This window comes from Thamnophis sirtalis, unplaced genomic scaffold (assembly GCF_051295495.1).
Source record: "Thamnophis sirtalis isolate CommonGarterSnake01/CBP01778 unplaced genomic scaffold, rThaSir2_p1.2 scaffold_3, whole genome shotgun sequence".
In the NCBI taxonomy this organism is placed as follows: Eukaryota; Metazoa; Chordata; class Lepidosauria; order Squamata; family Natricidae; genus Thamnophis; species Thamnophis sirtalis.
Window position 1 is genome coordinate 165,418,699 of NW_028261383.1, and position 15,253 is coordinate 165,433,951.

A 15,253-nucleotide genomic window follows, 5' to 3' on the forward strand; every position below is an offset into this window, starting at 1 on the left:
GTATAGAGATTTTAGTAAAAAGTAGTATATAGATTGGGGAAACAAATGTACAAGGATAGGCTAGGGAGTATTTGGTTAAGCCCATTTTCCTATCATTGGGAAAATGATCTTCGACCTGAACTGATCACAAAGTAAAAGTGAGTTAGCAGTGTAATGTGACTGCCAAAAAGGCAAATGGCTAAATCAAAGGAAATATATCTTTTCCCCCAATGAGAAGGAATAATTTTATCCCATTTTGCACTGTTCATACCTGTCTCTGATATTGTGTCCAATTCTGGGTACTATATTTCAAGAAAAGTTAAGATGCAAAAAAAAAAAGGAAATGGGGATGGATCAGGGGATTATAAACTAAATCCCCTATGGATGGACTAAACATAACTTTAGTTAACTTTACAGTAGTGTTTTATAAAGTGTGGTATTAAGACCTCATGGGATCCCCAAAGCTCTCTCAGAGGTCCATGAAATCAAAATTATTTGCCAGCCTATATTGAGAAATACAGTATTAAAATCAAACAACAGAAGCAGTAGCAAATGTGTCAATTTTAATATAACAAATATTGATAAATATAAACCATACAAGCACAAACTGTTTTGGGATCCTCAATTTTTAAAAGTGAAAAGATGTCCTAAATTTTTTAAAAAAACCACCGGTCTAGAAAAAAATGGCAGAGAGGGATAGCATTCTGCAAGCTATTTGAAGATAGTACAGTAATCCTCGACTTCCAGCTGTTCATTTAGTGATAATTCGAAGTTACGGCACCGAAAAGTGACTTGTGAGTTTTTCAGAGTGATGATTTTTGCAGCATCCCCATGATCATGTGATCAAATTCAGATGCTTGGCAATTGGTTCATACTTATGACTTGCCGTGTCTCAAGGTCATATTATCACTTTTTGCAAATTTCTGACAAGCAAAGTCAATCGGGAAGCTAGATTCACTTAACAACCAAGCTACTAGCTCATCAACTTCAGTGATTTAATTAACTATAGCAAGAATGGGACAAAACTCAAATGTCTCACTTAACAACAGACATTTTGGGCTCACTTGTGGTTGTACGTTGAGGACAAACTGTACTTGGAAAATGTGTCTACCTGTTCTCTAACATAGGGTTCAGGATACAGAATAATCACAAAAAGGCAGATTTCTGCTAACTATAAGCTTATTAAAGATAAAAGCATCCTGACAATGTTATGGGTAAGTTAACTCCCCTTTGCTGAGCAAAAAGGCGATATTTGTAAATTATCATTTTAATTGGATTTCTGTATTAAGTATTGTGAGAGATTAGACAAACAAATCCTTCCGTTATCTCTGTGGATTCGAGTTTGCTCTTTTTCATCCAAGCTTTTTCACTCTGGGACCCTTGGCTGGAGGGCAAGTTGTTCTGGGAAATAACAGCCTTTAGAATGGTAACGCTGACCTAACTCCGTGATGGTGAACCTATGGCACACGTGCCAGAGGTGGCACACAGAGCCCCTCTCTGTGGGCAAGCACAGTCGCCAGCTGCTCTTCTGGTTTCCGGCGTGTGCATGCGCACCAGAGGTGGGTTCCTACCAGTTTGCACCTATTCGGTAGAACCGGTTTGTCAAATCTACCGAACCGGTTAGAAGAGGTTCCACCAGTGGACCCGGAAAGCAGGCCACACCTACAGAAGAGGTTCCAAAAATTTTTGAAACCCACCACTGGTCCTTGGATATGATTATTCTACACTATCACGCTCATATTTATAAAACTCAGTGCCTCTGTGAAAAGTAAGGATGACTACTGCGTTTGTGGTGCAATCAGAACATTGCGTGTGTTGAAGTTGTTTTAACGCAAACCAAAGATGCCTTTAAAAAAACAAGTTTACATCATATTCTTATGCATGCCAGTGCTGTGTGTGAGGTAATTTAAGGTGGTTCTGACAAATGTCGTGGGCATCTTCATTTCCGGTCACATGGGCAGCAAGTCACTCTCAACCGGTCACATGGGCAAGCCACTCCCACAAAGGAGGCCACACCCACAGAGTAGGTTCGAACAATTTTTGAAACCCACCACTGATGCGTACCAGCCACCTGGTCTTCAGGTTTCCGGCACTCCGGCACATGTGAAGACCAGGTGCCGGAAATCAGAAGACTGCATGTGCACACTCCGTCAGCTGGTCTTCCGAGTTTCCAGGGCCCACACGTGCATGCACATTCTGGTTTGGGCACTCTGTGCCGTAAAGGTTTGCCATCACTGACCTAACTGGTTATTGTGTCTTTAGTGTTGTTACTATGACAGCAGCCTTTTTGGTCCTAATAGGCTTCTGAAAAACTCCACAGAGCAACACCATGGTTCTGATTAAGTTCCCTTCTTCTCACATTATCAAGGTTATTGGCAGTGTGGCAGAGCAAGGGAATATGATTCGTCTGTAATCCTTCCTGGCTTACTTAACTAGCCAGGAGAAGGCCCAGAAGCAAGGCTTAATGCCATACAAGTATAGCGCATTAGCTATTCACCTGAGGCTGCAAGAAAAGAGAATACGTTTTCTCTCTCTCCCTTCTTAGATCCTCCTCTAACCCCAATAATTAAAAAAGTGGAGATTAATTACGTCAAACTACTAGAAAGCAGGCAATGCAAAACATAATGGTAACACTTTAAAACCTCTTATATGCTTAACGTTCAGGCGGCTTGCAACAGGAAAAAAAAAAACAATTTGAGGACACCAATTTGTGGTGCAAAGTAGTATAAAATCGGCCAGGAAACAAAGCCACCGATTAGTGGAAGGAAGGAAAAAGAAGTAATAAAAAGTCCATTGCTTTCCCTTTAGAATTAGGGTAGGAAAGCAGCATCCAGTTTGCGAATTCCGAGGGCGAAACCGCCGTGGATCTCAAGCGAGCAAAGTCGCGGCTTTATTCTCGGTCTTTCCTTCATTGTTCTCAGATTTCAGGAAGAGCTCGGAATGTTCAAACAATGCCCCGAAATTTTAGACGGGCGTTCCAAATTCTGCTGCTCCGATCGCTTGCGCGCTATGCTTTAAGGTGGCTCGGCTCCCTTTAATCGCTTGAGAGAGAGCACAAACATTTACCAATGTAAACCTCCCCCCCCATCACCAATAAATACTTTTTGAGTTAACCCGAGTCTAATCTGTTTCATTTAACTCATCACTACTCTCTTATACGTAACTAATTAATATGACGTCGAATGGTTGTCGTGCAACCCATTCTTCTGCAGCTAATAAAGTAGTTTCGCTTAAGCCTGGAATAGTAGTTTTGGGTTTACATACTGGTAACCCTGATGCGTCTCGACCGATTTGCGGGGTCCCGACTTAGAAAGAGGATTTAGAAACCAAGAGATTTGAATATGAGTTGCCACTATCGGTTATTCGAAACTAAAAGCATCCCCCTTCTAACCAGCGAACGGTGGCGGGGCAACGTCTGCTAATGATTAAGAGGAACGGTTACTTGGGGGGGGGGGAGAGTGTGGAATCTACCATTGTGATGCACATGGAGGATAGGCCGGCCCTTTAACGTCTAACGTCTATAAAGTTGTCATGCACGGCGACTGAGATTTATTGCAAACGGATTGCAGAAAGTTAAAAAGTTTCATCAAAATACAGAAGAAAACATCGATGTTTTTATTAAGGGGAGATCCCCCCCCATCTCGGGAAAATAAGAAGGCTGGGATTCTACCACATGAAATGAAAGTGGGGGAGATACTTTATTGTTCTGGCACAGATTCGTAAAACTCTCTTATTTCTGGAAATGACTGAAGTGTCGGTTCCGTTTCTTCCCTCGCCTTCTTTAAGTGTGGGGTAACATGAATTGTGTAAGGCCTCCAGCTTCTCTGGTGGTTTTACCCATGTTAACAGGGAATGGTACGCTCCAAAGGGGTGGGGAGAGTTAAGCCCAGCCAGGGGGTTGGCGTTGGTCAGTCGTAGGGTGGGAGGCGGCTGAGTTGGGGGTGGTTCTTCGGAGCTGGGAGGGAGGAGTCGAGCAGACCCGGGCTTGGGGGGTGACCATGGGTGGTTGAGGGGTGCCGAGTTCCGAGGCGGCCCATGCTGGCGGCCATGGCCGAGGATTACTGGGACTCGCAATAGCAGTAACCGCCGCCAAGGTAAGAGACAGTTCTTTACCGAGGAGAGATTTCTGCGGGGGGGGGGAGGGGGAGGGGGTCGTGGAATCCAGCAGGACCTTTGATCCCTTGTTCCGAATCCTCCCCCCCCCCAGGGATTTTTCGCCCAGCTTTTAGGTTGGATCGCCCATTTTCATACAACAGATCTGATCGTGCAAAGCGGTCTAGTTGACCTTTCTTTAATTCTTTACTGGCCTAAACACTCCCAATCTCCTAACACTGTGCTTTATGAATTACTGAATTCCCGTTCAAAATATTTGCTGCCTTTTCTTTCTCTTTCATTAGGGAAAAGTAGGGTCGATGACTCTACGTTGATCTGTTTTTCAGCTGTTTCTATTCCATATTTATCACCAGTCTATTTCTAAACTCTTCCTCAATAGAGCTGCATGAATCAGATCCTGCTCCTTTGGCCCAAAGGCAAGCTGTTTTAGTTCAGGATATTGGAGGACCAGACTTTCTTCTTAATCTTCCTTCCCTGGTTTTCATGTTCTTTCTACAAAGTCCCTGGGATCCACCCCTTCAGTTAAGGTTTGAAGCCTGGTGTATATCCTGCATACCTTAGGGCTGAAATTAGGAAAAGTAGGATTGGACTTAATGGATCTTGAGTCTTCACCACTTTATGTCCCATCTGTATTATTGACTCCCCCTCTACTTCTCCCAATTAACTGCCAGGCCCTAAAGATTCCCCATTACTATCACTGCCTTCCTTTTTGTTCAAGTTTTTCATTGTCTTTGGCCTTTTTGAGATTCAGTCCAGATATTTAATATTCATTCTGTGGCTGGATGATTCAGGGTTAGATGTCCTTTTCTAAGAGGTGTTTCAACTTGCTGAGTGAATCTTTCACTCCTCCTTTTTTAGGGACATCCTCTTGTTCTTTGCTTTATGTTCAGGTTGACTTCTCAAATTGCCTTTTTCTCTCTCTCTCTAATCATGATCACGGATACATATACCGTAATTACTCTGTCTTGGAGGCATCTTCTGGTCTTTTGAGTAATTCTTTCTAAATGGTTAAGCTGCATTTCATCGGTTGTATCATATAGATGGTCTTTTCACAATATTGGAGAGATGGTTAGAACTGGATGTATGTCTTCCCTAGAGAATTACGGAGTCGTTCCCTCCCCTCTCTCCCTTTACACTTTTATACATGGAAAAGGATTGTGTGCTTTTCCTTTCCTTCTCCCCCGGAGACCATGTGCAGAAATGTCTGTGGAAAGAATGTAATGGGGATCAGCATTCTTTCTGGCTAGGAAAAAGAGAGAAGAAATTGAATTCCAAAGGAGGACAAACTGATTTGAGCTGATGTCTGTTCTGGAATTCCAGCTGTTCTTGGTCAGGCTGGAAGGGGGTTCATTTTCTCACTTCCCACCTCCAGACCTGATGCTATCACCTGCTGCCTCACAGGTCTGATGATGTAATGGGGGGGGGCGCTTCCATCTCCTCTCTTCACGCAGCGCTGCGTCTGCAACTAATAATGTGTGGGTAAGTAAATGGTTCTTATGACGATGCTGGAAGGTTGGCATGGATCAGGGTTGTTCTGAGGGGAATTGCTTTGGGGCAGCTGCTGTCCAGATTACCCCTGGAGACATTTGGTGCAGAAGCCTGAAAAAAGGGAGTGGGCCTAGCTGGATCTTTCTAGGTTTGTTCCCTGTAAGTAACCCAGAATTTATTAGAAGGCCAGATTTCCTTCTTGTCAACCTGTTTTACTGTTTATTTTGTTGGACCTGACAACTTAGCTGCTGCCTTGTCTTTCTTAGTTAGCTTGTCCTCATTTGGCTCCTGAACCTTTGAGGAAAATGTTTTTGTCTGTCTGGCGTGCTCATTAGGGTGCTACAGAATTTGTGGGTACTTAGTTCTGTGTTGAGCTGGCTTTCCCCTTCCAACTTATTTCTTTCCCTGCCAACTGAAGCATGGATGATTGGTTTTTGGCACTCAGTGGGCTTGGCATTTGGGCCAGGTCCCAGGGAACTGCAGAGAGAACTGCATTGACATCTTAGCTGCTCAGTCAGTTTTTGGAAGACAAGGGACTTGGGAAGGCTTGGTTGCAATGAAACCTTTCTTTCCTGCTTTTTAATATTTTAGGACTTCTTTACTTAGACACTAAGTTAATAACTTTCTTTTTGTTTAATGGCTTTTACCGGTCAGTGGGTTTTAGTTACCCTTCAATGTGGCTTGTTATTGAATAAACTCTAAACAGTATTGGAATGTAGCTATCAGTTATTTCTTAGAGTTGCAATACAGCGCTCCAGATATTTTCAATAGTATGTTCTAACCAATACAGCGTATGTTTAGGAATCAGGAGAGCTGTAATTCAAAATGGTACCATATTGTCACTCTTTAACTACTTTAGTTACCCATGCAAGGCAGATCCCAGCACACTATGACAAAAGCACCTTCAGAAAAGATGTCCACAAGGTAAAGGAGCTGTACTAGATGCAGGTAAATGAGCCAACTTGGAATGTTTTGAATGCATGAAATAAAAAAACACAAGAGAATGGAAAACATTATACTATTGCATTCAGATTTTTTGATTTCCTTGTTATTCTTTCACTGAATAACCTGTCTGGGGAGCAAGTCTTATTGAGTCCAGTAGGCCTTATTTCTGATTAAATCTGCATAGACTGTATTGATGGACCATCTTTGATTCTGGTGTCTCATGACCATCTCCACTGTTCAATCCAATGCTTGTAGTTGTTCTGTCTTATCATTCTTCATTGGTTGTGATGGTATTTATGTTTTATCCTTCCAGTACCTATGGGGACAATTTCTCCTACATTCAGATGAGGAACAGTTGATGGGATACTGCCATTTTCCCACGGCTTCGCTACCTAATGTATGGATTTTAAACTTGGCACCATGGCAACTTTATGAGTTGACACTTGGTTTAAGCCGGTGTTATATCTACATGTCATCCTCCATGCTAATAAAACTTAAAGACACATTTTCTTCCCTCAAGGCTTAACTCCCATGTTCTTAACTGCTGAACAAAATCTTAAAGAGTCTATCACTGTTCCTTAATTGTCCTGCAAATATGACAGGCTGCAGTTTTTATATATTTGTATTGGGAATAAGTCTTCTTTGAATTATTAAGATTTCCACTGTTCAATCCAATGCTTGTAGTTGTTCTGTCTTATCATTCTTCATTGGTTGTGATGGTATTTATGTTTTATCCTTCCAGTACCTATGGGGACAATTTCTCCTACATTCAGATGAGGAACAGTTGATGGGATACTGCCATTTTCCCACGGCTTCGCTACCTAATGTATGGATTTTAAACTTGGCACCATGGCAACTTTATGAGTTGACACTTGGTTTAAGCCGGTGTTATATCTACATGTCATCCTCCATGCTAATAAAACTTAAAGACACATTTTCTTCCCTCAAGGCTTAACTCCCATGTTCTTAACTGCTGAACAAAATCTTAAAGAGTCTATCACTGTTCCTTAATTGTCCTGCAAATATGACAGGCTGCAGTTTTTATATATTTGTATTGGGAATAAGTCTTCTTTGAATTATTAAGATTTACTTAAGGTTAAATGTGTTTAGGAGTGTCCTTTGATTTATGTAATGGGATTTAAATATTGAAGTATACATTTTCCCCCTTTGGGGTACACCCAGATTCATTTACCTTGTTTTGCTTTTTGTGGATTTGATTACACTTTTAGAAGTATTTTAGGATTCCTTAGGATTCCTGCCCTTTCAGTTTTTTTAATAAAATTATTTTATTTTATTTTTAATTTTCAAAACAGACACAGCGTATCCTTCTTTACATGCTGTAGAAAGTGTATCAGTTTGGTTACAAAAAGACTTTCGTGCATCTCTTCCACAGTCAACAAACATAATTCATATTAACTCAAGTATTTTAACTCAGATATTTATACATGTTACCATCATCATATCGCCATTTTCATTTGACTATAATTGTTTAAACATCCATCATAATATACACCAAGATTTAATACATAACCACATACTGGCCTTTCATTTAATATTTCTAAAACCCTCCATTAACACCAAATCCTTGTGTCCTATTCTAGCTAAACATCCATAATATTTAATAACAAAATTTTCTAATCCTCCTTTCCAAATCACTGTTTACAATTTGCATCCAGTTTCCTTATGTTATACCCATATCTATATATACATTGTTATCCTTATCCCTCCTTTATTTAACTATATCCTGTATCAAAACATTTTCCCTCTAATAATCAAAACTTTCTGTATCTAACTTAGTTCTTTTTTTATTAACCTTTATATATAATCCAAAGGGATTTCTAATCTTCCTTTCATGGGTACCATTCAATATTCGTATCCAATTATTACTCATCATGACTCTACACATTGTATACCTTAGTAACATCAGTTATTTAACTATATCTAGTGCCACTACATTTCACTAACTTTAACTAGTTTTAAATTATACTCTTCCATCTATCAACCTGTATCTTTCCAATAGCAAAATAGTCTCATATTTTCCGCCATTTGTGGTGTCAGTCCTTGAATCATCTCCTTAATCAACTTTGTATGGACTCCTCTTAGCAACTCCTTGCTTATAAAATCTCTCATGTAATCTCGATGCCCTTCTTCTGTTTCCTTAATCAGCTAGCGTTATCAATGATATTGCTAATAAAATTTCTCTCTTTAAATCCATATATTCTTTTGTTTTTTCTTCTTTTGTATCTTGCCATCTGGAGTAAATTTCCCCTCCATTTAATTCCTTTTTCAGTATTCCACTCTTTCCATTTTCAGAGACAAACCAATCACCATAAATATCAGCAAATCTAATTTCTTTATATTCATTTTCCACTTCAATTTTTTGGGTTTTAACCATTACGTTTTCCACTTGATAAACGTCCTCAACTTCTTCATCATATTTTGCTATTAGATGCTTTAAATCTTCCAGCTTCTTCTCTATCTTCTCATATGTATTTAATAATTTCTGTATTTCTGAGAATATCTTTTGCAGACTTAAGGTTTCTTTCTGCTGTTGAAATTGTGCCATTATCTCCAGCTACCAAACACAGTGCTCTAGCTTGGAAGATTAATAAAATTAAGCATAGATTGACAATAATGTTTTGTTTTTACTTTTCTCTGGTTAAAGATATACTTCAAAGGGACATCTGTATGCTTTCCTTCTTATCACTCTCTATAACCAAGCAGTGAGACCTTGTAGTGCCAAGCCAAAATAATCAGTGAGAAAAATAAGACTGTTTCGTTTCCAATACACAAACCTTCCAGCATCCGAGTAGCAGTGTTATTGTTACAATTTTCCTTGTTTCTTTTTGTATCTTTTTTGTATTTCAAGTTAAAAAAAGTCCGATTTTTGAATGAGTTAGGAGAATACCCACAGTAATGAAAGAGGAAAATTTTAGTCCATAGGCTACAGAGAATAATAAAAGAAAAAAAAAATAGAAGAAGAAAACTTAATCCATTCGTTTTAAAAGGCTTGCATAAATTCCATCCATGAAGATAGCTTTTAAAAAGTAAGATAACCCACTGTCCAAAACCATTCCAAATTTAATTCCGCTGCTTATTTCTTCTGTTCTCCAATTTAAATTAATTTTAAGTTTTTTATAGGCAGTCTCTTTTTAAAATGGTAAAAGTTCCTCACCAGCTGGAAACACTTTCTCTTTCTGCATCCTTCTGTTTTGGAGTTGCCCCGACTTCGTCAGCCTTAGCTGGATTTTTTGTTGCCGGCTTGAAGAACTTCTCTTGCATCGATCAGGGACTTTGCGATGTTCCTGAGGTCAGCAAGACATATTCTTCCTGTTCACCGTCTCTGCGGGACGGTTTGGGTTCGATTAGACCACCCAGCGGCAAAAGTATCGGCTGCGGTCTCGGAGCATCGAGACTGCGCGTCCGTATCGTCGCAACGTTGGATCATCGTCCTGCCCTTTCAGTTTTTATTCATCCCCACCCTCCATGTTTCCCCCTTGAATATAAAAAAATGATTCGGTTCTTCTTTCTTCTGCCTTGTGAAGGTAGACTTCAACAATGCTTGAGTAACACTGCAAACCCTTGGAAGGGAAAAATGGGTCTCTGTAGGCACCTTAATTCCCTTTTGTACTTTGTTGACCCTCATCTTGGGTAGAATAATAAATTATGCTAAATAAGCAACTTTTTCATCTCTTCCTAATTTCCATAATAGGTATAGGGCTCAGCCTTTCTTGGCATAAATTTCTGCTAAAGATCAGAATTATGACCCTTTAAAAACAACAACAGGCCAAGCTTTTTCTCTGATGATAAGAACTTTGCTATGAATTCCAATTGCTTGTCTTTTTGTACAGCTCTTGACTGTTTGGGCCCCAAATGACAGCTCTGTTAGATTTTTTTTTTTTGGGAAATCCTGTCAAAGCAAAGAACTTCGCACTGTACAAAGCACAAAATAGCTACAGTTCTGTAAAATCTTATAATTATCATTACAGGAGTAGCCCTCTTCTCATCATCATAGATTATATGTTGTGTTGATTTTAACCTTTGTACTCCGCCCAGAGCTTCTGCTATGAGATGGGTGGTTATATAAGTCATTTAAATAACAAAATAAAACAAATCTTCCTTATACATTTCCTTAAACATACATTTCCTTAAACGTCAAGCAGAGCCAGCATTACACCCTCCAGGCACTCTGGATTTTCTCATTAAGAGTGCAGTGCTGCCTTTCTGATTTAAACACAAAAGGTGGTGTGAGGTGCATATAACACAAACATGGCACCTGTTTGCAGCTCCTTAAAGCAGCTGCAATTGCTCTTGGGAGTGCATGAACGCCTTCTGTAGCTGTTTCAAAATCCTGGATGAAGATGAGTTTCGGACAACTGCTAGATCTGTGCCCCAGATCCTCCAAAGAATTGCCCTAGCCCTAACCCTACATTAGAAACACTGCATTATCTAGCTCAAGTCAAAGATTTTCCGAAGAGGAATTTTGGCTGCTGTCCATTGTCCTTTGGGAGTTGGCATAAGGCAGTAATGCAGTAAGTGCATCCATGAACCAACTTTTTTCATGTGTTACTGGTACATTGGGGAGTGCGTGTTGGTTATATATGAGTTGGGAGTTGGATATGTACTGTACACTAAGGGTCCCCAACCTTTTTGGTTCTGTGGACCGTCTGGTTTTGGCGGTTTTGATAGTGAGGATGGTGGTGTTTTGGGGGGGGGACACAACCTAAATGCCGCACATGCACAAACAAATCTTTGTGTGCTTGCCTGCCACTTTGGTGGCCTGGTGCCCAGAGGGTCTTCAGCTCAGGGATTGGGGACCCCCGCTGTATGTGTATGCTTAGTGGAATAAAATAGAAGGCTATTTTTTCTTGTTGCCACAAAAAAACAAACCCATCCCTGGACACAATTTGAGCACTTAGTAGACCCTGCGAAGGCCTGTGATTATCACTTGGCTATCTTGGGTCTGACAGGCAGCCAGAATAGAGGTGGAAGGAGAGGACTTGGCTAGGCATTTATTCCAGCTTGCTTTTTGACCCTTTCTTGCTCAGGCTGTGTGGGCAAAATGAAACAATGCCCCATTATATTTACTGTTATTAAATATTGACTCAAAGAAAGTTGTTTTGCCAGTTTTCTCCAAACTACCGCATTTTCCAGAGTATAAGACGCACCGGATTATAAGACACAGAAAGGTTTTGAAGAGGCAAATTAAAAAAAAGTAGGTAGGTAGGTAGAGGGATAGAGAGGGAGAGAAATACAGTAGGGAGAGAAATACAGTAGGTAGGTAGGGAGAGAGAGTAGTTAGGTAGGTAGGTACTGTGTTTCCCTGAAAATATGACAGAGTCTTATTTTGTTTTGCCCCACGAAATATGGCCTTGGGCTTATTATCAGGGAGGGCTTATTGTTTTGGGGTTGCTGGGTGGCTGCTCCCTTGCGAGCGGATTCCCGAAAAACCGGGCACAGCCTCAGGGGCGAAGCAGCCATGAGGTATCCATGCTCACGAGCAGCCGCCCGGCAAATCCCCTATCCAGCTGGGCAGAGCGCCATTCACTGACCTAGGGGGTATCACTAAGGTGCCAAGCCATGTGGCGCTCTGCCTGCCCCCCAGCTCCCACGGCTTGGCACATTCGGGATACCCCTAGGTCAGTGCATGGAGCTCTGCCCAGCTGGAGAGTGGGGTTGAACAAGCGCCTGTTCCGCTCCCAGCCTCACCAAGCCCTTGTGCAACTCTCCCAGGGCATCGCCGCCACCACGGTCCGAGCATAACTTCGAAACTCCAAAACTCAGCTGCTGAGTCTTCCAGCATCGGCTGCTCTAGTAGTGCTCTCTATGGTGGGCCGGTCTTCCGGACATTTCTGCCCTCCCCAGCCCCCACGAGCTCTCTGAAAGTCCCCATAAGGATATGGACAGCCATTTTGGTGAAGGGGGCAGGGCTTCGGGAGGCAAAAATGCTATATTCAGTATATAAGACGCACCCAGATTTTCAGCCTTTTTTTTTTGTTTCTTATACTCTGAAAAATATGATACATATTCTTGAAATGTAACTGACCTGTAAGGAAGTAGTTCTTTGGTGGAGGCATACTGTGAAGACTGATGTCTGGCTTATCCTAAGTAGCCATATTTCAACATATTCAGCTATAGCCAAGTAGAAATGGTTAAGCCCAAACTGCTTATAGGATGTGGCTAATAGCTGGTTACTGAAGATACAGAAAAGATTAATCAAAGATTACAGTTGTCTTACGTAAAGGGTGAGAGTGGTGTATGTTGTTGTGGTATATAGAAAGGGTGTTTTAGTATTTACTATGAGAATAGGTTCTCATTTGGACATGCTCATAAAAAGCCTTTAAAAAAGAAGACATGAATCAATAGGTAATGCGTAGGCTTTTTTATGGCATCGCTTAAACTGTTTTCTTTAGACCAACAGATATAGTGTTGACTTGTTGACTGGGTGTATCGTTGTACTGTCATAGTTTGTTTAATCATGGTTAAATAACTGATTGAGTTCACATAATTGAGTGCATAAGCCGAAGCTCAACAAACTACATTATAACTTAACGTTTCTGATAGGAGTGTGCTACAATACATTGGCATGTTCATCCTTTTTCTTCTTTTTAATGTCAATATTTTTTTGTATTTTTGTATTTGTTTATTATTTATAGGCCGCCCTTTTCCCTGAGGGGACTCAGGGCAGCTTACAATTTATGGGGAGGGGAATACAAGACAAGACATGAGACAATACATAAGTAAAAATAGAACACAACATTCATTCATCATTCGGGTGGGGACGGATTAGAATCTTTATCCCCAGGCCTGACGGGATAGCCAGGTCTTGAGGGCTGTGCGGAAGGTCTGGACGGTGGTGAGGGTGCGAATCTCCACGGGGAGATCGTTCCAAAGGGTCGGAGCTACTACTGAAAAGGCTCTCCTCCAATAATATTTAATAGTTGGCAGTTGCCTAATCTGTTGTTCAGATGATAGTCAAGATATATCGGTACTACTAGAATTCTTATATTTGTAATGTTTAACTGGATAAAATGATATATCATAAGGCAAAATGTTTTCAACCAAACTACCCAGTTTTCCTGAAAATAAGACCTTCCCGAATAATGAGTCCAATTGGGCTTTTGAGCGCATGGGCTAAAATAAGCCCTCCCCCGAAAATAAGCCCTCCCCCCCAAATATTGCCACACAGCAGCAGCCATGTGGTGAACGTGCTCACCGCCTCCTGCACCTCCAAAATAATAAGACCTCCCCGAAAATAAGGCCAAGCACTTATTTTGGGGGTAAAAAAAATATAAGACCCTGTCTTATGGTACCTCAAATGGGCTAACCTACACATCCAGAACCTGTGGTTCCCATAGGATTGAAATTTAACAAATTTTATAAAAAGTTTTGTGACATAAAAGTTATTGTAAAGCATTTTATGATTTTGTATTATACCATAAAACATTTCCTCTGGTCAATTCCTGTTTGACTGTGCTCTATACATGGGCTACTTTCAAGGCAGATACATCTCTGAATACCATGGTTCCACCACAAAAGCGCGTAGGACAAAATCGCGCTCGACAAAAGCGCGCTGTGACGTCATCACAGCGCGACGAAAAAGATCGAAAAAATGTAAAAATAAAGCTAAAACCTTCCCCTAACCCCCCCAAACCTAACCCTAAACCTAACCCTAACCCTAACTCTTAACCTAACCCTAAACCTAACCCTAAACCTAACCGTTAAAGTAACGAAAAACGTAACGCTAACCCTTATCCTAACCCTAACGCTAACGCTAACGCTCTAAAGCTAACCCTAACCCTTAACCTAACCCTAACCCTAACCCTAACCCTAACCCTAACCCTTACCTTTATGTGAATCAGCTTGCTTTAATTTAATTTTTATTAATTTTTATTTGAATTTTTCGATCTTTTTCGTCGCGCTGTGATGACGTCAAAGGCGCGATTTTGTCGATCGCGCTTTTGCCGTCCGCGCTTTTGACGGGTCACGGAATACCATACCTCCCTGAATTTTTAAGAACTTTTCCAGTACCATTAGAAGCTCTGCTATGTTGAAGACACTGGGGATCTGGTAAAGAAATATCTCTGAAATGAGGAAGGGAAATGCTTCCTCTTTGATTTACATGAGAGGGCTGACAGGTATCAAAAGCTACAGAGAGGTCAAGTAAGCCAAGGATGAATGCAGAAATCCCATCCCACCCTCAGTAGAAGTCATCCAACAGTGTGACCAGTGCTTGTTCCATACCGTACCTGGATATGAATCCAAGCTATACTATAAGAAATTAAAACAACTCACTTCTTCCAAAGTCTGCTGAAGTTGTTTCACAACCACAGCTTCAACCACTTTCCCACAAAAGGGGAGGTTACATGCTGGATGAAAATTATCCAGAATATGGAGCCCAGTGATGTCTTCTTGAGGAGGGGGAAAATGAAACTTCTCCTTAAGAGGTAATGGAACAATTCCCTCATTCAAAGAATGTAACTTCTGCTAGAACCAACTCATGTGTCACTCCCTGGGCCACTTTATCAAGCTAGGAGATGCATGGATCTAAAAAAACGGTGGCTGAACTCATAGTCCTAAAGCCCTTGTCCACCTCCTCAGGCTCAAACTGTTCCCAGATAACCAACCAAGACTTCTTCCAAGGCATCTCCTCTGGATCTGCTACAAGACCAGAATCCAACTCCAAGTGAATCCAAGCAACTTTATCCAACAGATGCTGAACAAATTC

At 41.0% G+C, this 15,253-nt stretch overlaps 1 protein-coding gene across 3 annotated transcripts in view; it reads left to right on the top strand.

Moving 5' to 3' along the window:
* The first annotated feature begins 3,915 nt into the window (after window positions 1-3,915).
* Window positions 3,916-15,253, top strand: part of CDK16 (cyclin dependent kinase 16) — an 87,939-nt gene continuing 76,601 nt past the window's right edge. For all 3 annotated transcript variants that reach the window (XM_087710731.1, XM_087710732.1, XM_087710734.1), the window contains exon 1: window positions 3,916-4,073. The gene's annotated coding sequence lies outside the window, so the exon portion shown is untranslated. The remainder of the gene's footprint in view (window positions 4,074-15,253) is intronic.